The sequence below is a fragment of the Schistocerca gregaria genome, chromosome 1 (assembly GCF_023897955.1).
Source record: "Schistocerca gregaria isolate iqSchGreg1 chromosome 1, iqSchGreg1.2, whole genome shotgun sequence".
NCBI classification, from domain to species: Eukaryota; Metazoa; Arthropoda; class Insecta; order Orthoptera; family Acrididae; genus Schistocerca; species Schistocerca gregaria.
The window spans coordinates 589,969,085-589,996,626 of record NC_064920.1 but is presented as its reverse complement, the minus strand read 5'-3'; positions in this window follow the sequence as shown (position 1 = coordinate 589,996,626).

The following is a 27,542-nucleotide window of genomic DNA, read 5'->3' as shown; positions in this document are numbered from 1 at the left end:
AACGCGAGCATTATTGGGAAGTGTCAAAGACGATCTCGGTTTGCAGAGGGTCGGCATATACCAGATTACGTGTCAATGTGGGAAGACTTATATTGGACAGACAGTGCACACCTTTGAAGATCACTGCCGAGAACATCAGAGGCACACTCGACTTGGGTACTCCAACAAGTCAGCAGTCGCAGAGCACTGTTTGTCCGAAAATCACGAAATACACTGCCAACATACCAAGGTCTTGGCACAGACATCTAAATACTGGGACAGTGTCGTTAGAGAGGGCATCGAAATTCGTACCAGGGACGGTCTCAGCAACAGAGATTGCGGCTACAGTCTCAGCAGGGCATGGGAACCAGCACTGAGTCTAATTAAAAAGACGCTCACCAAAGGAAACGAACGGGCGATTTGGGCGGATGAAGCAATTACACCAACGCCACCACATATGCCGACGCCAGCGTCTCACAGACCGCTGACGCGCGGAGAGAGCGCCTGAGGGGAGGGGATTTAAGACGGCCGCCTGCCCTCAGGAGCTCAGTTCGTCAGCGCACATGACGATGGCAACATGTCTGATCGCCGAAATATTGTGCCCGTTGGACACTAGGGACTGGCAGTACACCCGTGGACTGTTCAAATGTATAGAAGTAATTTGTTACATCGCTATTGTATGTAGTAGTCAATCACAGCATCTAACACAGAAGGATATATAATCAGCAAGATCATTTGTCTTATGTAATGGGATACATACCGCAAAAGACAAAAGTATTGAAAGCATACATCTGACAACAATTACGAGACATAATGAGACCAGGCAACTGAGGCAATTGTGCCACAATTAAGTCACTACAAGCTATGCCCATGCTTGACCAACCATTCATTCCACGTGATATTGTAGAATAGACGAAATCTACACAAGGGAAAAATTGCCAAGAAATCTTGCAATGTGTCCTGCTGTGATAAAACGATCGTATGGCTAATATTAATTCACAAGTCTGAACATTAAATACACATATGTATATTTACCCCCCATGAACCATGGACCTTGCCGTTGGTGGGGAGGCTTGCGTGCCTCAGCGATACAGATGGCCGTACCGTAGGTGCAACCACAACGGAGGGGTATCTGTTGAGAGGCCAGACAAACGTGTGGTTCCTGAAGAGGGGCAGCAGCCTTTTCAGTAGTTGCAGGGGCAACAGTCTGGATGATTGACTGATCTGGCCTTGCAACATTAACCAAAACGGCCTTGCTGTGCTGGTACTGCGAACGGCTGAAAGCAAGGGGAAACTACAGCCGTAATTTTTCCCGAGGACATGCAGCTTTACTGTATGATTAAATGATGATGGCATCCTCTTGGGTAAAATATTCCGGAGGTAAAATAGTCCCCCATTCGGATCTCCGGGCGGGGACTACTCAGGAGGATGTCGTTGTCAGGAGAAAGAAAACTGGCGTTCTACGGATCGGAGCGTGGAATGTCAGATCCCTTAATCGGGCAGGTAGGTTAGAAAATTTAAAAAGGGAAATGGATAGGTTAAAGTTAGATATAGTGGGAATTAGTGAAGTTCGGTGGCAGGAGGAACAAGACTTCTGGTCAGGTGACTACAGGGTTATAAACACAAAATCAAATAGGGGTAATGCAGGAGTAGGTTTAATAATGAATAGGAAAATAGGAATGCGGGTAAGCTACTACAAACAGCATAGTGAACGCATTATTGTGGCCAAGATAGATACGAAGCCCACACCTACTACAGTAGTACAAGTTTATATGCCAACTAGCTCTGCAGATGATGAAGAAATTGAAGAAATGTACGATGAAATAAAAGAAATTATTCAGATAGTGAAGGGAGACGAAAATTTAATAGTAATGGGTGACTGGAATTCGAGTGTAGGAAAAGGGAGAGAAGGAAACATAGTAGGTGAATATGGATTGGGGCTAAGAAATGAAAGAGGAAGCCGCCTAGTAGAATTTTGCACAGAGCACAACTTAATCATAGCTAACACTTGGTTTAAGAATCATGAAAGAAGGTTGTATACGTGGAAGAACCCTGGAGATACTAAAAGGTATCAGATAGATTATATAATGGTAAGACAGAGATTTAGGAACCAGGTTTTAAGTTGTAAGACATTTCCAGGGGCAGATGTGGACTCTGACCACAATCTATTGGTTATAACCTGTAGATTAAAACTGAAGAAACTGCAAAAATGTGGGAAATTAAGGAGATGGGACCTGGATAAACTGAAAGAACCAGAGGTTGTACAGAGTTTCAGAGAGAGCATAAGGGAACAATTGAGAGGAATAGGGGAAAGAAATACAGTAGAAGAAGAATGGGTAGCTCTGAGGGATGTAGTAGTGAAGGCAGCAGAGGATAAAGTAGGTACAAAGACGAGGGCTGCTAGAAATCCTTGGGTAACAGAAGAAATATTGAATTTAATTGATGAAAGGAGAAAATATAAAAATGCAGTAAATGAAGCAGGCAAAAAGGAATACAAACGTCTCAAAAATGAGATCGACAGGAAGTGCAAAATGGCTAAACAGGGATGGCTAGAGGACAAATGTAAGGATGTAGAAGCTTATCTCACTAGGGGTAAGATAGATACTGCCTACAGGAAAATTAAAGAGACCTTTGGAGAGAAGAGAACCACGTGTATGAATATCAAGAGCTCAGATGGCAGCCCAGTTCTAAACAAAGAAGGGAAGGCAGAAAGGTGGAAGGAGTATATAGAAGGTTTATACAAGGGCGATGTACTTGAGGACAATATTATGGAAATAGAAGAGGATGTAGATGAAGACGAAATGGGAGATACGATACTGCGTGAAGAGTTTGACAGAGCACTGAAAGACCTGAGTCGAAACAAGGCCCCCGGAGTAGACAACATTCCATTAGAACTACTGACGGCCTTGGGAGAGCCAGTCATGACAAAACTCTACCAGCTGGTGAGCAAGATGTATGAGACAGGCGAAATACCCTCAGACTTCAAGAAGAATATAATAATTCCAATCCCAAAGAAAGCAGGTGCTGACAGATGTGAAAATTACCGAACTATCAGTTTAATAAGCCACGGCTGCAAAATACTAACGCGAATTCTTTACAGACGAATGGAAAAACTGGTAGATGCAGACCTCGGGGAGGATCAGTTTGGATTCCGTCGAAATGTTGGAACACGTGAGGCAGTACTGACCTTACGACTTATCTTAGAAGAAAGATTAAGAAAAGGCAAACCTACGTTTCTAGCATTTGTAGACTTAGAGAAAGCTTTTGACAATGTTGATTGGAATACTCTTTTTCAAATTCTAAAGGTGGCAGGGGTAAAATACAGGGAGCGAAAGGCTATTTATAATTTGTACAGAAACCAGATGGCAGTAATAAGAGTCGAGGGGCATGAAAGGGAAGCAGTGGTTGGGAAAGGAGTGAGACAGGGTTGTAGCCTCTCCCCGATGTTATTCAATCTGTATATTGAGCAAGCAGTAAAGGAAACAAAAGAAAAATTTGGAGTAGGTATTAAAATTCATGGAGACGAAGTAAAAACTTTGAGGTTCGCCGATGACATTGTAATTCTGTCAGAGACGGCAAAGGACTTGGAAGAGCAGTTGAACGGAATGGACAGTGTCTTGAAAGGAGGATATAAGATGAACATTAACAAAAGCAAAACGAGGATAATGGAATGTAGTCAAATTAAATCGGGTGATGCTGAGGGAATTAGATTAGGAAATGAGACACTTAAAGTAGTAAAGGAGTTTTGCTATTTAGGAAGTAAAATAACTGATGATGGTCGAAGTAGAGAGGATATAAAATGTAGACTGGCAATGGCAAGGAAAGCGTTTCTGAAGAAGAGAAATTTGTTAACATCGAATATAGATTTATGTATCAGGAAGTCGTTTCTGAAAGTATTTGTTTGGAGTGTAGCCATGTATGGAAGTGAAACATGGACGATAACTAGTTTGGACAAGAAGAGAATAGAAGCTTTCGAAATGTGGTGCTACAGAAGAATACTGAAGATAAGGTGGATAGATCACGTAACTAATGAGGAGGTATTGAATAGGATTGGGGAGAAGAGAAGTTTGTGGCACAACTTGACTAGAAGAAGGGATCGGTTGGTAGGACATGTTTTGAGGCACCAAGGGATCACAAATTTAGCATTGGAGGGCAGCGTGGAGGGTAAAAATCGTAGAGGGAGACCGAGAGATGAGTACACTAAGCAGATTCAGAAGGATGTAGGTTGCAGTAGGTACTGGGAGATGAAGCAGCTTGCACAGGATAGAGTAGCATGGAGAGCTGCATCAAACCAGTCTCAGGACTGAAGACAACAACAACAACAACATGTATATTTAATCATTTTATGGCACAAACTTACATGAAATAAACTCATATAATAACCTGATGATAAGTGTATCAAGCACAGCAAGGTTCCATATGAAATGCACCACATACTTTTACTACATTCCGAAAAAAGAATCTCAAAACGCACTGTACTCTCGTGTAGGACTGATGCACTACTTACTTGCTAACATAACATTGCTACATTTGCCTGGTAATCCATTCTGTCACTAGAGGGAATGAACGTAATATAGAAACACAAGAAACGAAACAGGACCTACATAGTCCACAATAACAGCGGCTAGATGGCGTCACTATCAATTTTTAACAAAGATATTATCTTGCTCAAATATAGTCACAAACTGAACACTGGTATGCAAACCTTAACATTGCTATACATTGTTTACAGCTTTAAAATTAGATAGCACAATAGTCAATAAGGTATGATAACAAAGAAACGATGTTTCGTCTCAATACAGTATCATAACAAGCAAATATTCTTGTATACACGTTACAAAACGCCAATCCCATGCTTTCTATTAAGATGTCATTTGTTACAGTCTTCCACACAGACAATTACAAAACAAATTAAAATCCTATTTACTAGATATAATGAATGTGTATCACTGCGAAATAACACATCCAGGCCTTTATGCTTGTGATATATATATATATATATATATATATATATATATATATATATATATATATATATATATATATATACTCCTAAAAAAGAACACATTGAAACCGGTGTGTCAGACCCACCATACATGCTCCGGACACTGCAATGATCACACGCACGGCACAGCGGACACACCAGGAACAGCGGTGTTGGCCGTCGAATGGCGCTAGTTGCGCAGCATTTGTGCACCGCCGCCGTCAGTGTCAGCCAGTTTGCCGTGGCATACGGAGCTCCATCGCAGTCTTTACCACTGGTAGCATGCCGCAACAGCGTGGACGTGAACCGTATGTGCAGTTGACGGACTTTGAGCGAGGGCGTATAGTGGGCATGCGGGAGGCCGGGTGGATGTACCGCCGAATAGCTCAACATGTGGGGCGTGAGGTCTCCACAGTACATCGATGTTGTCGCCAGTGGTCGGCGGAAGGTGCACGTGCCCGTCGACCTGGGACCGGTCCGCAGCGACGCACGGATGCACACCAAGACCGTAGGATCCTACGCAGTGCTGTAGGGGACCGCACCGCCACTTCCCAGCAAATTAGGGACACTGTTGCTCCTGGGGTATCGGCGAGAACCATTCGCAACCGTCTCCATGAAGCTGGGCTACGGTCCCGCACACCGATAGGCCGTCTTCCGCTCACGCCCCAACATCGTGCAGCCCGCTTCCAGTGGTGTCGCGACAGGCGTGAATGGAGGGACGAATGGAGACGTGTCGTCTTCAACGATGAGAGTCGCTTCTGCCTTGGTGCCAATGATGGTCGTATGCGTGTTTGGCGCCGTGCAGGTGAGCGCCACAATCAGGACTGCATACGACCGAGGCACACATGGCCAACACCCGGCATCATGGTGTGGGGAGCGATCTCCTACACTGGCTGTACACCTCTGGTGACTGTCGAGGGGACACTGAATAGTGCAAGGTACATCCAAACCGTCATCGAACCCATCGTTCTACCATTCCTAGACTGGCAAGGGAACTTGCTGTTCCAACCGGACAATGCACGTCCGCATGTATCCCGTGCCACCCAACGTCCTCTAGAAGGTGTAAGTCAACTACCCTGGCCAGCAAGATCTCCGGATCTGTCCCCTATTGAGCATGTTTGGGATTCGATGAAGCGTCGTCTCACGCGGTCTGCACGTCCAGCACGAACGCTGGTCCAACTGAGGCGCCAGGTGTAAATGGCATGGCAAGCCGTTCCACAGGACTACATCCAGCATCTCTACGATCGTCTCCATGGGAGAATAGCAGCCTGCATTGCTGCGAAAGGTGGATATACACTGTACTAGTGCCGACATTGTGCATGCTCTTTTGCCTGTGTCTATGTGCCTGTGGTTCTGTCAGTGTGATCATGTGATGCATCTGACCCCAGGAATGTGTCAATAAAGTTTCCCCTTCCTGGGACAATGAATTCACGATGTTCTTATTTCAATTTCCAGGAGTGTATATATATCACAAGCATAAAGGCCTGGATGTGTTATATATTTAATGAGGGGTGGGAGGGATGAATGGGGGAAAGATGTATTTCTTACAAGTACCAATGCATGAGAGGACAGTAACAGTGGACAACAACTATATCATAATTACAACAAAACTGAAACTATATTCTAGATACTACATTTCATCAAACTTAAGTAATGATTAAAAAACCATATGATAATAAGTACAGAGTGTATACAAGATATTAAGTAACACAATAGATACACATAAAAGTAATTTATCACATTGCTATTTTTTTGTAGTAGTCAATCACAGCATCTAACACAGCAGCGTATATAATCTGCAAGATCATTTATCTTATGTAATGGGATAAATACTGCAAAAAAACAAAAGTATTGAAAGCAACTAAAGTCCATGCTATTACACAATTGCAAAGTACATTTAGTATCTAGCTGTGCCATACTGATATAAAAACAACCTGTTTCTAAATATACAGGGTAAGCAACTTAAATATTTTATATTAGCCCAGTACATGTACCCACCTACGACTATATAATGTTAAGGACATAAAAAGTGGTAAACTAACCACTGTTTAAATCAGGCTATTTACCCTCTTTAATTTACCCAAAATGGAGACATTTCATTAACCATTTCCTAAGGTAAAGTAAATTAGTGATTAATAGATATTGCTATATAACTTCATCATAAGCAGTAAAAAATTTCTTGTATTTGAAAACAAGCTGCACATTTAAAATTTTATCAGGTTCTTTTTTGTGGAAACTTTATATATAAATATTCTCTAGTTAGTCTAGACTATAACCCTTTTTTCCCTAAGTAATAAACCCATATTGTGCCTGATGTCACCCACTGTGTGTTTAGTACCTTATTAAATGCAGCACAAAGGCAGTGTTGTTTTTTCCATACATATCCTCTCTAAATCTAGTTTTAAATGTTCTACCCATGTTTCTTATATACACTGAATTGCAGTCTGAACATTACAATTTATATACTGCTTACTTATCATACTTGTCTCCATTACTGCGAATATTACATCTTAACTTGTGTTTTAATAAATTATCTGTGTTGAAAGCTATTTTGATGTTATACTTTGTAAACTGCCTATCAATTTTCTCAGAAATCTTGCCTCTGTAGGTCATTGAAACGTAAGAACTTTTCTCTTTCTCATTCTGTTTATTCTCCTCTTTCTTTTTACTTTCAATTAAACCATTATTTTTATTATATATTTTATCTACAAAATCTATTTCATATCCATTATCATTGGCAAACTGTTTCAAAATTTGTAATTCTTTTTTAATCTCTATTTCTGGAAGTGATGTTCTAAATAACCTGTAAGTCATAGAATTAAAAAATCTTGTTTTGTAATTTTCAAGGTAACAGGATGTTCCATTTATAGTTACACCACCATTTGTTGGTTTCCTGTAGATGCTGTACAAATGGGAATCACCTTTATTAAAAGTAAGGTAACTCTAGAGTAAAATGCATATTTTGTGCATCTTATTAATACTGCCTTTCACACTTACCATGTCATGCTCTGCATCATTCATCTATGTATCTTTTATAGTACTCTACTTTCTGTGCTATTTCTTTATGTTGCCCAAAAATGTATTTTCCACATGATTTACAAAAAAATCTGCAAATGCTCCAGCTAGAGAGTTACCCATTCTAACCCATCTTTTTGATGATAAATTTTCTTATTAAATTGAAAATAATTATACTGTCATGACATTTGTAGATGTTCAGTTAAATCAATAATGTCCCAAGATACTGGTTTCTTATATTTAACAAGATTTTCCATAATAATTTCAGCTGTCTCTGCAATTGAAATGCTAGTATATAAATTGTTAATATCCAGTCAGGCTAGACACATCTCCTGAGAAATTTTAATACTGTTCAAAACTTGTATTGATCCTAAACTATTTTTCACATTAGTAGGATATTGCATGGTACACAACTCTTTTCATTTTTTATTCAATTTTTATTTAACCTATAGTTTGGTGACATCATATTGTTCAAAATTGGCCTGATTGTTTTGTTTAATTTATGTGGTTTAACCTGTGGTCTTAACTTAGGGAGTAACACGTTTATCATCCTCATGTATTTTTTGTTACTACCAGTAAAAAGGCAAGATGTGCTATCAGTTTTCTTTTTAAGTTTATTAAATTATTTACTTATTAGATGCATCTTTGACAGCTTCTACAATGTTATTACTTGAAAAGAATTTTCTGTTTTTTAATGTATTCATCATCACTACTCAAAACAATCATGTTGCTTTTGTCTGCCTTAGGTGCTAATATTTTATTTTCATAAACCTTTTTGTTAACAGTTTTTACAACCTTTTCTTCTGTATTTCTATTACTTTCAGCTAACTTTACACCAGTATTAGTTGTTTTAAGATTATTCAATTTAGTCATTTCTGTTGCTATTCTTACCTCTACAAATAAATTTCTCTTTGATACTGTTTCTGTCCAGCTTTTTCAGTATTTTATATTGTAAACCTTTATTACGTAACTTGAACTCTTCTTCCGTAAAACTAATGTCAGTTAGGTTAATCACCCAATCTTCAAACTTACATTTATCTGCCTGCTCTATTTCATGCATATTGTTATTTACTTACAACAAAGACTTAATTTTGTTATCATGTCTTTCCTGTATTGGTCTAAGAGGCTTATTCACTTTTGTGCTATAACCTATTGTACTGCAATGAAATGTTCTTTTGATAAGATAATTTTTTAAAATATTTTTACATTTATTGACTTTCTTTGTTGAAAAACTGTTCTCTTTATAAAATTCTCTTATCTTGGCAATTTTACCCTGGTGCAGGTTTTATCTATCCTTCATTAAGACATGTAATGAATAGTTGGGCAAGCATAGGCATAACTTGTAGTGATTTGGTTGTGCCACCATTGCCTCAGTTGCTGATCTCATCATTTCTCATAATTTTTCTCAGATATGTGTTCATAATTCCCATTATATATTCTCCAAATGATGATTTTCATTTGAAAATGACAATGTACTTAATTGAATCTGGTAATGTAACCCCCTTTTTTAAGAAAAATTTTATGTACTGTGACTATGGCTTCACTTCTGTAGTATCAAATAAACATACTTAAAATTAATTATGTTAACCTGTGCCACCTTCACATATTCTATCACTATATGAGTATGCATATGTGTACTGCACTGCACATGCAACTTATCCATCTCCGTAGCTGTGTCACCAATGTGTATGATCACTCTTGCAACAAACTCAGACACAGCCTATACTCAACCTCTTGAGGCCAACTAAATAGCTATAAGTTTGAAGAGGAAACAGTGCCTCTGCTTTTATAATCCACTATGTAACGATTAAGAAGTCAATGTACAAACCAGAACCTTTCTAATAAGTATATAAATTTACCTCTTGTACAGAAGATGAAGCACATTGTAGCCCCTTTTTGAAATACAAAAGTTGTGCATCCTTGTGACATTATAGAATCCCCATACTTGCTATTTTTTTTATTCTTCCTTTGAGCGCTGGTTGATGAGAATGGAAAAATTCTTTGCCCATAAATGTATTTTCTTTATATAACTATTAAATTTCACGATTCATGTCATATTTATTTATCAACTGCTGATCATGTACATATGTAGGTTTTGTATAATACATAACACAATAAACAGAGATATCAAGGGAATAAAAAATAGGAGACACTATACGATCTGCACTAATATACAGATTCCCAGTTATCTTAACACTCATTCAATTCATTACATTTGTACAATGGTTTTAATTGCTACATTTGTTACATTTCATTTGCAATATCTTTCACAGTAAAATAACATTTTTTTTGAGGAGATGGGCTTCAACAGTTTCTGAAAAGCTGTTCATTCCATATTTTTCTTTGATGTCTTAAGGTAATTTATTATATAGTTTTAATCCCTGGCATTCAGTACTGTTTTGAGCTCTCACTTTGTGTTTTATTTCTAGATGCAGGAATTGACTGGTTGTTGCACACACCTAGTCGAATATGGGAAACCACCTAGAAACCACATCCAGGCTGGCCAGCACACCGACCCCTCTTCATTAATATGCGCGGTGGATTCGTTTTCGATCCGGGGTCAGTGCGCCTCCCTGAATCCCGAAAAAGGCGTGCTAATGTGTCTGACTGTTCAGGTAGGTTTTTGCACATGAAATTAGTAGCTGCAAATAAGTGACATTCAGAGTTTCTAAGATATGGATATGTGGCTTCGTTTCCTGCAAACACACTCTAACTCGCCATTAAACATTAATATCAGAAACAAACATAGTTAAATTTGCTTTCATTTAAAGGTACTTATAAATACATTATTTCTTGCTAAAGTAATCGCATCATTAATCGTTTTCCATAACAACCGTCTAAAAATCAAATTTTTCGTTTTAAAAGCCACGATGCAAGACTGCCAATGATCATACTAATCAAGCAATAAAATTAAAAGCAGAATTTAGTAGCGTTTTTGAACATTTTAGTTCGCTTAACACGGTTAATTTTTCGTCGAAAGTTGCAAGGTGAAACTGAGTGTCCTAACCCATAAGTGCAGTTTTCAGTCCTAGTGAACCTATATAGTGTAAGCAGTGTTGACAAGTTCTTCCCACACAATTAATGTTGTTGATCGGACCATTGAAACTATAGCATCCATTGAACTGTGGTGCGAACAGTGTTACTGACAATTGGCATCAAACTGTGTAACTTCTTTTCTGCTAGCAGAAATGAATATTAGATTAGATTTACTTTCATTCCAACTGATCCGTGGTGAGGAGGTCCTTCAGGATGTAGAACAAGTCAGAAAAACAATAATACATAACAAATATTTTCAACTCAAACAAATACGCTTATATGCCATTTCACAGGTCCCAAGTGGAATGATCGTCATTTTTTTAATGAACACTATATGAAAGAATCATTTTACAAGCACTAATGCCCTGAATTTAAAATAAAAAAGTTTTATTTATTGATAAGGTAATAAACAATACTTATTTACAATGAACACATTAGTGCACTGAAATGGTGTAGAAGTTATATTGTACATTGTACTTCGACACACACACACACAGAGAGAGAGAGAGAGAGAGAGAGAGAGAGAGAGAGAGAGAGAGAGACAGACAGACAGACACACACTATTTCTTTCATTTTTTCTTTCCTTCCCTCAGCAGAAGTCTGGTGAAAAACGTCAATCACGGAGAAGGGGTGAAGAGAGAGAAACGGAGTGAAACTTAAGGTTTGAGAGGATATGTGATGTTTTTCACTGATTACTAAATCAAGTCAAATTTACAAAGAACCTGACACTATGAGCCCACTTAGCAGTATTGCGTTGCATCTCCGTCTCTTTCCTGGCCGGGACGCAAGACTGGTTCGCTTAGGAAAGGTACCCCAAAGTCTTTTTGTCCTCTCCTGAGGCAAGCTGACCCACAACTATTGTAGGTGGTCTTTGATATCCTGGATAGTGGTGCTGGGACAGAACTGATGTTCGAGCTGACCCCACGCTGGTTCTGTTGGGGACAAATCTGGGGATGTTGCTGGGCACAGGAGTGCCTCATCAACACGCAGGCAGTTCATAGAGATACGTGCCAAGTGTGGGCGAGCATTGTCGTGTTGCAAAATGACAACACGGTGCTACCATGGAAGAGAACATATGAGAGTGGAGGATGTCCATGATGAACTGTCATGGTCTCACAGTTTCCTCAATCACTAGCAGCCGCGACCTGAAGACACACCCGATGGCTCCCCACAACACGGCACCACTAATAACACCGCTGTGCTTCTTCTAAACTGTGACCCCCACGCAGGTCGACACCGCAATCGCCGACGATGGTCCCCCGGGAAATACAGAAATGCGATTCATCGATGCACAAAATGGGACGCCGTTCATTAGTTGCCTGTGCATCCTGGTCACGACACCGCTGGAACAGTATTTCCCTAGTTTGACTGCTGCTGGTCTGCGACCAACGGCGCGGGATCGCATAGAATGTTGCAGGAAGTCCAGTACTTGTTCTCGTATGGGAGGCGCAGATGTGAAGGGGTCAATGTTGCACATGGTGCACAATACTGCCATTCTCCCTTGTGGTGATTGGGTGTGGTCTACCAGAACTTCGCCAACTGGTATACCTGTCATGTGCTCTTGCAGTCCAATATCGGGCCGCTGCCACATCCGAATGCCGCAAATATCAGAATACTGCACTATTCGAAAAGCCAGTCAATTACAGACCCATAATGAGGCCCCTTTGAAACTCTGTCAGGCGCTGATAACACTGCGATTTCTCATACAAGTACGCAGCATCTCTATTTATTTACAGTGATCGCTCAACATCTGACTCAATACGCGCTCCTTGAGTACCCGACGAGGCATAGTACAACACTAAACACAGGTGATACAGAAGGTCTCTTGTAGCCCCTCTAGCAGTCAAGGAGCATTGCAACGCTAAACATACCTGCCGAGAGTGAGCACGTGTACGAAGTCACATTGACATCTGCCCACGTCTTCTGTGTATTAAACTTTTTTTGTCAGTCAGTATTTTTGTCTTCCTTCTTTCTTCTCTCAGGAACATAATAAACAGAAACAAAGTAGCATTACCCCATTGAAACACCTTTCTATGATCAAGATATTAAAAAGCGAAACTCACGAAAACACTTTAAACCTGTCGAAATATAATGTTGCCTTAAAATCTATGAGGAAATTACAGTCTGTGTTAGTGTGGCAGAAATGCTTGTGGCCTGTAGGAAATCTTGCAACAAGTTAAGTTTCTAATTTACTGACAGGCAGGCTTTCGCTGTCAACACACCTTCTTTGTAGAGGTAGGCGTGTCGACATTCACGAGCACAACGTTTTATAACTCGCTCTTCCTGTCGTAATGCCGACTTATCATCAGATAACTATAGCAGCACCATCTCAGACGACTGACGCGTGTCGAGAAGAGATAGCAGCAGCAGGGTCAAGGTGGAGTATGAATGGCGTCAGAGATTATACAAAAGCCAGATAAAAAATGGTTCAAATGGCTCTGAGCACTATGGGACTTAACATCTGAGGTCATCAGTCCCCTAGACTTAGAACTACTTAAACCTAACTAACCTAAGGACATCACACAAATCCATGCCCGAGGCAGGATTCGAACCTGCGACCGTAGCAGTCGCGCGGTTCCGGACTGCGCGCCCAGAACCGCTAGACCACCGCGGCCCAAAAGCCAGATACCCACTAGCACAATCCACTGGCCAGATTATGTCTTCGATGGTTTTGTGGATTTTCTTTATAATGCAGTACTGCTCTATAGCAAAGTAGTTTATGCGTATATTACCTCTTCGAATATCGTTCCCGTGTTAATTAGCACATTAGCACATCAGATACTACGAAAATAACGATACAGCTTGTCAAAACAACGAAATGTAGTGATGTACATAAATACCAGGAATCTATGAACGGCAGCATGGTTTGTGTTCCTGAATAAGAGCTGTTATTAATACAGCACCAGTAGCCAGAATACTGGAAGAAAAACTTCAAAACCAGGATGTAGTGTATGTAAGATATTAATGAGTAATTTATTTATTGCTTAATTATTTCTGTATATGTATCGGACTAACTGGCAGACATAAAACGAATTTTGTTACCAAAAATAGACATGATGGACAAAAGAGGATGCCATTCTTAACAACAGCATAGAAATATGCTAGGCGTATTTTTGTGAAATCATCTGAAAATTAAACAGTTCCTACTAAGCTATTTATACGTTGGCCTCTAGTCCTATTTGAATAATGGGCAGATAATGGACAGTATAGTAAAAAAAGGAGAATTCACCAAAATTGATTAAGTCTTACACTTCTAAAATTATACAGAAAGAACTGCGAATACATTGTTTGTACCTTTCTTTGTAGTTCTTTTAGCTGACCGATGTTAAAAACGATAAGCATTGAATTAATATAGGGTATTCCGCAGAAATTGCGTTTATTGTACCCGCTACATGTGTACTAATTATATTCTACGTCACTCAACTGTTAAAATCAGTACCAGATTTCAGGTGAAAATGAGTCTGGCCCTCAGCTCCACTTCGCACTGTGTGAACCGACGAGGTCTCAGTCTTATTCCATCCGTTACGTGACTTTGGTATTGGTTCCAAAGCTCAGCAAGGCAGAGACACGAGCATAAGTGGTCTTTATGTATCTATATTCTAAAGAGATCTTTATGTATCTATATTCCAAAGAGATGTCATCGGATATGAATCGATGAGCCGAGCGGATTGCAGCGCTGCTGGTTTGACCGTGATTATTTCACGTAGTATTACTGTGGTAACTCACTACACTTAATATCCACATCAGCTGTGTTTCTGCAAGGCTATTGTTATTTTTATGATTTATACCTAATTTATGGAAACCAGTGATGGCCTCAGAATTCACCTATATTCTCAGACTGCCGTTTCCTAAAATACGCCTCTCGAAAATTACCTCTAACGTAAAGAATTAACGTTGTGCGTCATTGCATGTTAGTTTAAATAATTATCCGACTAACACTGTGCATCTAATTTTAATTCTTTTCTCAGTTACGAATTACATTATCAGTTTACCTGAATTATTCACTACGCATTTCGAACCTTGAAAGTTAAGCCACAATCAGTCATACATTTAGAAAATAGAGAACTTAAGTAATGCTCAAACTACAGAGGAGTCCAGAAAAATGTAGACACTGATTGATAGTCATTATGAATGGAACAAGATGACACAAAGTTACAATTCTAGCACGGGGGGGAAGATTATTTTGTGTGTTCAAAGTAACCCCCTTAGCATCCAAACAACGTCAATGCTGCTGAACTGTTGACTGAACTACGGCTGCTAGTGTTGCCGGTGTGATAGCCATGAAGGCAAACTCGATGGTTTCTCGTAGCTAGTTCAGTGTAGTTTGCCTCTGTTGATAAACACCATCTTTCAAGGATCGCCATAAGAAGAAGTCAAGAGGAGTAACGTCTGGAGATCGTGGCAAGTACTCAACAGCTCCTTTTCGACCTATCCATCATCCAGTTAGGTTTTCATCCAAGTGGGCTCTGACATCTATGTGGTAGTGAGGCGGAGCGCCATCTTGTTGGACGTAGAATCTTTCATCTCCGAACACCTCTCGGATGGCAGATCAAATCGATATTTGATTTCAAGTGCAGCCTACTTCGCAGATTTTTGAAGTGACCTAGTAAAATGTTGCAACACAGCAGTGCTGGAAGCTGGACTTTTTGTTTTTCCTCGGCCAGACCTTTCTGTATGCACATCCGGAACTCTACCGTCAGCTTCAAATTTATCCTGAGTAAATAAATGGCTGTGAGTGTTGGTGGCTCAGTCAGCCCCGTACACATTACGCCATTACCGCTGTAGCTCAATCATATTTTCGTATTTCCAGTACCACTTCAGTACGGTCTTGCTTTGCTCAAACGACAGTCTTTCTCCATTCATTGCTGCACTGTTATCGTCTTGAAAACGTGCGTCATGATCTGTTGACAAAACAATGGACTACGCTACCGAGAGAAATTGCAACGATGTGTCATTTGTTTCCAAAGATATTAACTATATCAAAAAGTGTCTACTTTTTCAGGACCTTTCGTTATTTTAGTTCTTTGTATTGTAACAGATGAGCTCCCAACCATTTCAAATGTAAGGGGGTTAATCATCTAAATGGAATAATTTAGGTGATGGATAGCTCCGAAATGAATTAAAATTACATTTACAAACACAGGCACCGTGCAGTAAAGAAACTAGTAAAGTATTTGTTAATTTGTCTGCCTCTATTTAAACATGATTTTTTTTTTATAATAACTCCATCACAAAACTTCTAGCATTTTTCATTCGCGTTTTTACACCAGACATTAGGGCAAGTATGAGCCATCTTTAATGGGTCTCCCATTATTTCTTCAAGTGCATAACGTAAGACTTAGGTTTAGATGGGTGGTATGTTGTGGTGTATTTTGTGGGTTGACACAATGATATGTTTTTTTTTTTCCTGTATTGAGCTTGCTTTGTGTGTAATTTGATGTATTTGTAAACACAGAGCCACGCAGAGTGGCAGCACGGTTTAACTCTTTGAAGGGCAGGCAAAACTGTAACTAACCACATACTTACACGGTTTCAATGGGCGGTGGTCACTGTGGCTAACCACATAATATTTTCTCCCATTACGGCTCAGGGGACAGTAGTCTCTCCGCCAACCACCTAATTGTTGTCTAAAATGCCGCTAGAGGGAAGTGCAGGTCTTTTGCGCTAATTTTTGCTGCGTATTCAGAACAATAGTTGATACTTCATCATTGTTAGCACTGTTCTCGGAAGCGGCGTGCAGTATTCTCTGTAGCTCTTCTTTATACGACTCTTTTTCATAAGTAATTGCTTATATTTATGTGTTGAACACATATAAGTCTACGTGTAATGTAACTTTAAATTGAAATAGAATTTTCCATTTTTTACACACAAATTTCTGTGTGGTTAGTGCTGCTAACCACCGCCCTTGTGCTCCACCCAATATATTTTCTTCGTCTCCATCGAATATGTCTAGCCGTAAAGGAATAACTGAGGACGAATGTTACCGAATTTTATTTGAAGAAATATCTAGTGACAGCAGTGTTGACAGTGATGGCAGTGATGGAAATGACACCACATTCAGGACAAGCTGTGCAAGTTCCAGCCTTGTGTGCAGTCGTGTGGTTCTAAATTTAAGCAGCTGTCTTCATGGAAAGAATCATATTATTATCATGGACAATTATTTTACATCATATGATCTGTTCAAGGACCTGAAATCCAATGGTGTGTACGCTTGTGGAACAATTAATCCCAGAAGGAAAAACATACCCAAACTCAAGGAGGAAAAGGAACTGGAAAGAGGGGAATTCGAATACAAAATAAGCAATGATGGCACAGTAATCTATAGATGAAAAGATAACAGGGCAGTCAACTTGATTTCATCATGTCATTCACCATCAGATGTGTCCACAGTAACTCGAAAAATGAAAGATGGAACAATAACCAAAATCACTTGTCCAATTGTATTGAAAGACTGCAATTCCAGTATGAACTATGTGGATAATTTTGATCGACTAAAGTCAGACTATGCTATTGACATGAAAAGCAAGAAATGGTGGATGAGATTGTTTCTTCACTTTTTAGACTGCAGTGTGAGAAACGCGTTCATTATGCACAAAGAAATCGGAATGGAGCAGTTCTCCAATAAAGACTTCCGTCGAGAGGTGTGCAAAATCTTGTTCGCTCCAAAAATAGTTTCAGTGGCGGCTAATTTTTCTTCTGTATCCCAAAGTAGTATAGCAACCCAGATCAAATACACAAACCATACATAGACGAAAGTATTCACCACGAAAGCAGTAAACAACAACCAATTCACTCATCATCTACAAGATGCACAGTTTGCAGTTCAAAGAAAAATCCAGTGTGAACAGTGTGGATGTGTTCAGTGTACAAAGTACCTTTGTGTCTGAGAGCAGGCAAGAACTGTTTCAAGAGATACCAAGAAAATTAAAAACTAGTTATTTCACAGTTCAACCACCAAATATCGAATTTGAATACTGTAATGGGGTGGTGGTTACCTGCAGTGACCACATTTAATGTTAATATTTTGTTGTTGTTTAAGTGAATTTTTACAAACTCAGTGTATAAAACAAATGTGTTACAAGTAAAAGAAATTTGAAAATTGCAAATAATTTTTCTTGCCCCACTAGGGTAAATTTTAGTGGTGTTTACCGGTCCCTCAAAGAGTTAAGGCATCATGTCACGGATTGCGCGGCCACTCCCGCCGGAGGTTCGACTCCTCCCTCGGGCATGGGTGTGGGTTGGTATACTTTAGTTTAAGTAATGTGTAAGTCTAGGGAGCGATGACCTCAGCAGTTTGGTCCCTTAGGAATTCACACACTTTTTTTCCGTAAACACTGCTTTCGTAGCACCCCCTAACAACTTCACTGTTACCTCGTTTCGTCTGTCTGCAGTAAAAGAGCAAATGGAGAGACATTAGACGAGGTACTCTGAGAGAGTTAGTACAACAGGACGATTTCTTCTACACGTTGTTATCTTAACAGCACACAGGGTTATTTCTTGCTTACAACACAACCACGAAACAAACAAGATGTTAGCCATAGTGCTTCCAGTAACGTTGATGTAATGTTTGATGAAGCTTCCTGTTTATTTATGCTATTCTGCTCTTTTCATTGCTCAGCTGTTATCAGAAGGTGTGTTTCACTTTCCTGGTATTATGCGGCTCGTAATACCCTACATGATAACATCGGCCCTATAGGTGTTTATACGATCCAGCCGTTTGTTACTGAGAGCACTGGATTACAGCAGCCGACAGTTTATACCTCTAGCAAAACTACCATTCTATACAGGACGACAGAAGTGACACTTTTCTAGATTCCAAGAACACACAAGTTTCTCTGAAAAAGTTACCCCAGTTTATGGTTTAGATCCGGGAAACGCTGCTTACGCATTGAAATCAATTTAAAAATTAAGAACTCTGAAGCCTATATGCAAAACAGAATAAGGGCAGCCTCCATGCGTTTTTTTTTTCTTTTTTTCGTTCTGCCAGCACGCATTGTAGAAAGGATGAATATGAGGGCGAATTTCGCTGTCGATGAGGCAAAGGTTACGTTGGGAGATGAGTGTATAAATGTGGAGTAGGTGGAAAGTGTCGGTACTGGCTTGACAGCGTGCTCAGATCGGTAGCTAGGGAGAAAGCGATAATTTTGGCGGAGTCAAGTTTGTGTGATACACGGAATTGTCATTGTGAACCAGGAGCGAGAGGGAATCTTACGAGTTGCTAAGGGATTCGAGTAGGAAAGGGTAATTGGATTGGGTAAGCGAAACGGACTGCATGACTTTCAAGGATTTCTGATAAGTGAAATCCTGTTTGATTTTATGTTAGTTGCGTGGAGTGTCTTACGGTAGTAAAATAACATTTCGTGGGACTAATGCATATCTTCCGACTTTAATGCTTAACAGTTTATTTACACTAATCTTAGCGATACTTATCACGAACTTAATTTTCTTACAATGTTCCTGTTATGGAGCCGTTGTTTTCAGAATGAGAGATGGGCGATAATCCAACAAGAATTTTGTGGTATCAAAGCAGAACGTTGGTAGCAGCGTTCTGCACTGTTGAAGCAACGCCAATAGCAACCGGCTGCACAAACAGTTCGATTTGATATCAGCAGCGATGCGAAGTAGAGAGATACAGGGTATTAATACAAACAGTCAGCACCTTATCGATTCTCTGTAAACTAATTAGCTTTCCGGGACGTGTGATTTTGCACAGGACGTTATCATGTTTTTGCCCGCGTGCGGTAATGACTTTCACTATCTACAAAAAGTAGCTCGTGCCGGTTATGAAGATAAGTACATCGGTTGAGCAATAATTCCACAACGGTTGAGCTTGTCCAGCACGTGTTATTACTCTTTCAAATACGTATTCTGCCGGAAACGGTAGGCAGATTGGAATCCAGTGGCAGTAATGGGGAAAGAAGGTATTAAGATAATCACACACGCATAAAACTTATGAAACTAATATATGGAAGTTTGATAAGGCGTTCATTTATTATCCACATAAATATGGAACTGTTTTTATTACAAAATTTACAGCAACAAACTTTTTTTTGCTATTCATTCTCTGGGTAGTGTAAGCTGTTCGATTAAATGATGTATAAGGTTTCAGGTAATGGGAAGGAGGGAGTTCCAATTGGAGATATTTAGGGGGCGAGGGGTCCCAGTTCGTTCATTTCCCTCACTACCAAGAGAAACTTACCGAAAACGTTCATCAGAACCAGGGGCGGGAACTACTTTTACTTCGATTCTAGGAAACTGCGGACCAGACAAAAAATGGCTGCCAAGTATATGAGGAAGAGAATATGTTTATAGACGTAGAGAGCAAACTTATATTTTACGAGACAAAATCTCTGGCTAGTACATACCTTGAGGTAGGGAACTGTCTAGCACTGTCGACAGACACCTACCTGCCTTTCATATTGGGACAAGTGCGACCTGCTCTTCGTTATGTCCCACCCACTGTTTCACTGCCTTCTCTCTGAGAAAGAAATTAATAGTTCGAATAGCTATGATAATGTCATTATTTTTATTTTTACGTACATCTATCGGCAGTACTAAACATTTAACCGTCGCTGTATCACTGTACCACACAAGCGGCTTGTGGTGAAATTGTATGCTTATGGAATATCGTCTCAGTTATGTGACAGGATTTGTGAATTCCTCTCAGAGAGGTCATAGTTGGTAGTAATTGATAGAAAGTCATCGAGTAAAACATAAGTGATTTCTGGCGTTCCCCAAGGTGGTGTTATTGGCCCTTTGCTGTTCCTTATCTATATAAACGATTTGGGAGACAATCTCAGCAGCTGTCTTAGGTTGTTTGCAGATGACGCTGTCGTTTATCGACTAATAAAATCATCAGAAGATCAAAACAAATTGCAAAACGATATAGGAACGATATCTGAATGGTGCGAAAATTGGCAGTTGACCCTAAATAACGAAAAATGTGAGATCATCCACATGAGTGCTAAAAGGAATTCGTTAAACTTCGGCTACACGATAAATCAGTCTAATCTAAAAGCCGTAAATTCAACTAAATACCTAGGTATTACAATTACGAACAACTTAAACTGGTACGGACATATAGAAAATGTTGTGGGGGGGGGGGGGGCTAACCAAAGACTGGGTTTTATTGGCAAGACACTCAGAAAATGTAACAGATCTACTAAGGAGAATGCCTACATTACGCTTGTCCGTCCTCTTTTAGAATACTGCTGCGCGGTGTGGGATCCTTACCAGATAGGACTGACGGAGTACATCGAAAAAGTTCAAAGAAAGGCAGCACGTTTTGTATTACCGCGAAATATGGGAGAGAGTGTCACAGTAATGGTACAGGATTTGGGCTGGAAATCATTAAAAGAAAGGCGTTTTTCGTTGGGACGGAATCTTCTCACGAAATTCCAATCAACTGCCAAACGCTCATTTCCATTTTCCTCCGAGTGTGAAAATATTTTGTTGACACCGACCTACATAGGGAGAAAAGATCGCCACGATAAAATAAGGGGAATCAGAGCTCGTACGGAAAGATATGGGTGTTCGTTCTTTCCGCGCGCTGTACGAGATTCGAATAATACAGAATTGTGAAGGTGGTTCGATTAACCCTCTGCCAGGTGCTTAAATGTGATTTGCAGAGTATCCATGTAGATGTAGAAGATAAACACTATGCAGCAATCTTGTCTCACGATTTATTACTTTTCTCAACTGACTTTTCCTGACATACCAATTAAGTTCGATGATCTGGTCAACACATGCAGTATTACGATCTCGATATCTCTCTAAGAGGGTGCACTTTCTGATTCGATTATCAGCCATCTAAAGTTCTTACAGAACTATACATTTATAAATCAAACTTCCCTACCGCGTTTTCTGCCTGTATGTTTGCACTTATTTCAGGAAATATTGTTGGCATTTTGATAGACTGAATCACAAGGAAGAATTGTTTTTACAATTTATAAATATTTCGTGGAAACTGGCTGAACTGTGATGAATTTAAGTCCAAGCCCCGTTACCGTGAAAACGATGTCTTTGCCATATACAGATGAATGGCAAAAATCATTGGACTCATCCCCACATATTATATCCCAACACGTTTTTCTGTCTATATGTGAAGGGTAATCTTAGAAACTATTGAATGGTATCTGGTACGTTATCGACTAAAAAAAATGGACTAATTCATGAGGAAAGTTTACAGTCCCAAGAGAGCGTCATAAGTGAGCCCGATTGCAAAACCGGTCCAGTACGAAATACCACTGCTGGGAGTATCGCGAGAGCTACTGCCGACTTCCTACACAATCTGTGGTGCAGGACATGTCAGACATGGAGCGGATAAGAACAGATTTCTTTGGTGCAAAGTTAATGTTTAAGAGGAGTGAAGGGAAACGTTCTCGCGAAAGTGTAGCTCAAGCCAGACTGGCGCTGGCGTCGGGCATACAGGGCTGTGGCCGGCCCGTGTGGCCGAGCGGTTCTAGGCGCTTGAGTCTGGAGCCGCGCGACCGCTACAGTCGCAGGTTCGAATCCTGCCTCGGGCATGGATGTGTCTGACGTCCTTAGGTTAGTTAGGTTTAAGTAGTTGTAAGTTCTAGGGGACTGATGACCTCAGATGTTAAGTCCCATAGTGCTCAGAGCCATTTGAACCAACAGGGCTGCGTGGTAGCTCGTGACCAACTCCGTTGCCGGTTGCTGTGAGACGCGCTGCTTAGTACTGGCACTGCTGTCGGGTGGCCGGTAAGTGGCCGAAGCTCGCACCAAGCTGGCGCTGCAGTCGCACAATCTGTGTGGCACTGCAGCTCTCAGCTCAAATTATTGCTGTCCACATGTCACTCGAAACGCCAATTACATATGAAACAGATATATTCGTGCCCCCTGAGACTTTTCCTAGCATGCATTGCTTAGATCGCTTCAGTTGTATGAAAGTTATGGTATTCTCTTACTTAATACACTCCTGGAAATTAAAATAAGAACACCGTGAATTCATTGTCCCAGGAAGGGGAAACTTTATTCACACATTCCTGGGGTCAGATACATCACATGATCACACTGACAGAACCACAGGCACATAGACACAGGCAACAGAGCATGCACAATGTCGGCACTAGTACAGTGTATATCCACCTTTCGCAGCAATGCAGGCTGCTATTCTCCCATGGAGACGATCGTAGAGATGCTGGATGTAGTCCTGTGGAACGGCTTGCCATGCCATTTCCACCTGGCGCCTCAGTTGGACCAGCGTTCGTGCTGCACGTGCAGACCGCGTGAGACGACGCTTCATCCAGTCCCAAACATGCTCAATGGGGGACAGATCCGGAGATCTTGCAGGCCAGGGTAGTTGACTTACACCTTCTAGAGCACGTTGGGTGGCACGGGATACATGCGGACGTGCATTGTGCTGTTGAAACAGCAAGTTCCCTTGCCGGTCTAGGAATGGTAGAACGATGGGTTCGATGACGGTTTGGATGTACCGTGCACTATTCAGTGTCCCCTCGACGATCACCAGAGGTGTACGGCCAGTGTAGGAGATCGCTCCCCACACCATGATGCCGGTTGTTGGTCCTGTGTGCCTCGGTCGTATGCAGTCCTGATTGTGGCGCTCACCTGCACGGCGCCAAACACGCATACGACCATCATTGGCACCAAGGCAGAAGCGACTCTCATCGCTGAAGACGACACGTCTCCATTCGTCCCTCCATTCACGCCTGTCGCGAAACCACTGGAGGCGGGCTGCACGATGTTGGGGCGTGAGCGGAAGACGGCCTAACGGTGTGCGGGACCGTAGCCCAGCTTCATGGAGACGGTTGCGAATGGTCCTCGCCGATACCCCAGGAGCAACAGTGTCCCTAATTTGCTGGGAAGTGGCGGTGCGGTCCCCTACGGCACTGCGTAGGATCCTACGGTCTTGGCGTGCATCCGTGCGTCGCTGCGGTCCGGTCCCAGGTCGACGGGCACGTGCACCTTCCGCCGACCACCGGCGACAACATCGATGTACTGTGGAGACCTCACGCCCCACGTGTTGAGCAATTCAGCGGTACGTCCACCCGGCCTCCCGCATGCCCACTATACGCCCTCGCTCCAAGTCCGTCAACTGCACATACGGTTCACTTCCACGCTGTCGCGGCATGCTACCAGTGTTAAAGACTGCGATGGAGCTCCGTATGCCACGGCAAACTGGCTGACACTAACTGCGGCGGTGCACAAATGCTGCGCAGCTAGCGCCATTCGACGGCCAACACCGCTGTTCCTGGTGTGTCCGCTGTGCCGTGCGTGTGATCATTGCTTGTACAGCCCTCTCGCAGTGTCCGGAGCAAGTATGGTGGGTCTGACACACCGGTGTCAATGTGTTCTTTTCTGCATTTCCAGGAGTGTATTATTATCTAGTTTTAATCACAGCTCTACGCAGTGGCGCACTGACAAAATTATCGCTATGGCAGACAAGTCGTCCAGCTGTAGATACTTACTGCTACATGTGTAGTGCTGTGGCAGCTCGCTAGTCTATAGCAAAGCTGGCGAAAGAAGGTCCCTGACGCAAGCAGGTAACAAAACTTATCTATAGAGCTGCAACAACAATGAAGCATTCCAATAGAGACGTATACAAAATCGTGTCACGTGACTGGTTGAGGTAGACACACGAAGCAGCCATACCAGGCCGTCTCAGTTCCACTGGAGTTAACACTCCAGATTTGCTCTGACACACTGACACCACATACAAACATGCCAAACACACATTCAAAAAGAAACTTCGCTCGAAATTTTTAATTTTTTCTGTAACAATTATAAGATTGTCGCAGAAATAAATTAGAATAGTCCCAACCTGCGGTTTTGATTACGGTCTTTGGGAGGCGAATGCCGAAACTGTCCACTCACATAAATATCGTTAAGAACCCATTATTAGAATGAATAATCTGACATAATAATCGAGGAATTGAAACAACTAACAACCACTTACATTTTCTAATTTATTTCATTGACAATTGCCATCTTCAGTGTTTTCATAGCCATCTACCGGCCGCTGTGGCAGAACGGTTTTAGGCGCTTCAGTCTGGAACCGCGCGACCGCTACGGTCGCAGGTTCGAATCCTGCCTCGGGCATGGATGTGTGTGATGTCCTTAGATTAGTTAGGTTTAAGTAGTTCTAAGTTCTAGGGGACTGATGGCATCAGATGTTAAGTATTATAGTGCTCAGAGCCATTTGAACCATAGCGATCTACAGTAGGTGCACCATCTCACCTTCACACCCCAAGTGGTGGCTCGTGTCACTTGTGCCTGAAACCACCTCTGCCTGCACATCACATACAGGGTGAATCATCTATAACTTGCCCTGCAAATATTGCGGAAATGGAAATTACTATTGATGTGCGGTTTTCACAGAACGGATTGGTAGTCAGTGGCTCGTATTGTTAGCCAATCAACCGATAGTAATAATACTTAGAAAGTATATTTTTGTCCAAACATACACTTTTTTAAGCGCATCTGTGCTTATTGACATTAAAAAACTAATCAGAATGTCAGTGGTGTTTGCTGCACGATTCTAGTGCGAGTCGCTTAAGAGAGATCGTATTTTGAAAAGTTCCCACACAACACTTGTACAATACCTGTGGTAGTACGCACTAAAGAACGATACAGGTGCATAAATTAGTTATGTGGATTCTGACAGTAACGAAACAACTGACCATCACAGATTGTGTTCAAAATGACCACCGGCAGCGGCAGTACACGCTTCCAGTCTGGTATGAAACGACTGCTGCACACACAATTTCACCGAATGTGTCCAATCAGTCTGCAGTAATACATTGTTGCGTATCATCAGGTGTACTTGGTATGCCGTTCTAGGCAGCGTCTTTCAGCTTTCCCCACAGAAAAAATTCTACAGGAGTCAAATCCAAGGATCGGAGTGGCCGCGGTACTGATCCACTGTCTCCAATCTAATGATTTGGAAACAATTCGTGAAGACATGCTGTAATACTTCGTGTAATGTGGGCTGGACAGCCATCATGTTGGTACCACAGGTTCCTTCTAAGGTGTAGAGAAAAGTCTTCTTGCATCCGTGGTAGGTGGTCTGTGAGGAGGCTGCGATATTTGTGTGCATTCAGTGTTCCGTCTACGAAAAACGAGCTATGAGGTGATGGTTCACTGTCCCATACCAGATGTCTACATGAACGTTGACGCTCCACCTGACGATGTTAACGAGCATTGTCAACAGACTAATAGAGCATGTTTCGGCGGTTTACCAGACCATGATTGGTAAATGCGGCTTGATTACTAAACGAGATACACGATACATCTGGAATATCCTGTAGTAATGCCCATTTACAGAAGTTAACACGATAAGGAGAGTGATGTAATAGGGATGGAGCATGGGTCGATGGAGAATACATAGGACACTTGCCTGACTCATGCCACTTTCTCGTGCGATTGCGCGGTAGCTAACGTGCGGATCTACTACAGAAGCAGCACCCTAGAAAATTACTTTCCTCCTCTTCCATCGTTACTTGTTTTCGTTTGTAAGCTTGTATAGGTGTTACACTACCGCTTTCACATAACTGGTTGAGGAAGTTGATAAATAAGTGCCGAGGTAGTTGGCGTTTATCGGGATATCTTGTCGTATACACCATATTTTTATAAGAACAAACTACATTATTCTTACACTCTCCATACACCATTAGCATGTCGGCTTTACCCGTATTGGTAAACCCCGTCGCCCTCACGACCCACTGCTTGAACTGTCACACACTAACTGGTTAACACACATCGTAAGCAAACGTAACAACATCGTACCTAGCAACAATGCAGGTTCAATGGCACAAACAAGTGTCAGTGTGACAACTTTTCCAAATCGATATCTCGTAAACAACTCGCACTAAATCCTCCAACAAACACCATACTTTTTGTTTGTTAATGTCAATAGGTATTGTTTCATTTAAAATAGTGTATGTTAGCACAGAACTACACTTTCTAAGTATTATTACATTCCGTTTATTGGCTAACAATTCGAGGCCCTGACTATCAATCCATTCTGTGAAACCGCACATCAATAGCACTATCTTTTTCCGCAATATTTGCGATACAAGTTTTAGATGATAACCCTTTATAAGAGCCCATGAGTTAACTTACATCTTATCAATATGCAACGAAACTGTAACAGAATCTAGACAATACGCAGATTGTACTATCGACATACGTGTATCAAATAATTAAACAATTCATTAGTGCAGTGTATGTATTTGATAGTGTCTGTAAAGTTCGATGCAATGTTCCTTCGGATATGCGTGCGTGTCTGAAGGAACAATGCATGGAACTTTACAGACACTGTCAAACACATACACTGCATTAATGTACTGTATGCCAAAGCCGAGGCAATCTGACGAGAAAACTAAGTAAATTGCTTCCTAAGCGGGAATCACATAATTGTGCGAGCGGATAGCTAAAGCGGTTAAGGCGATTGCTCGTGTAAAGTGGGAAGTCGGTGTTCGAGTCCCAATCTGGCTAAAATTTTCATTAGTTTCCAGTAAATTTTGTAGCCTTCGGTGGTACCGTATTA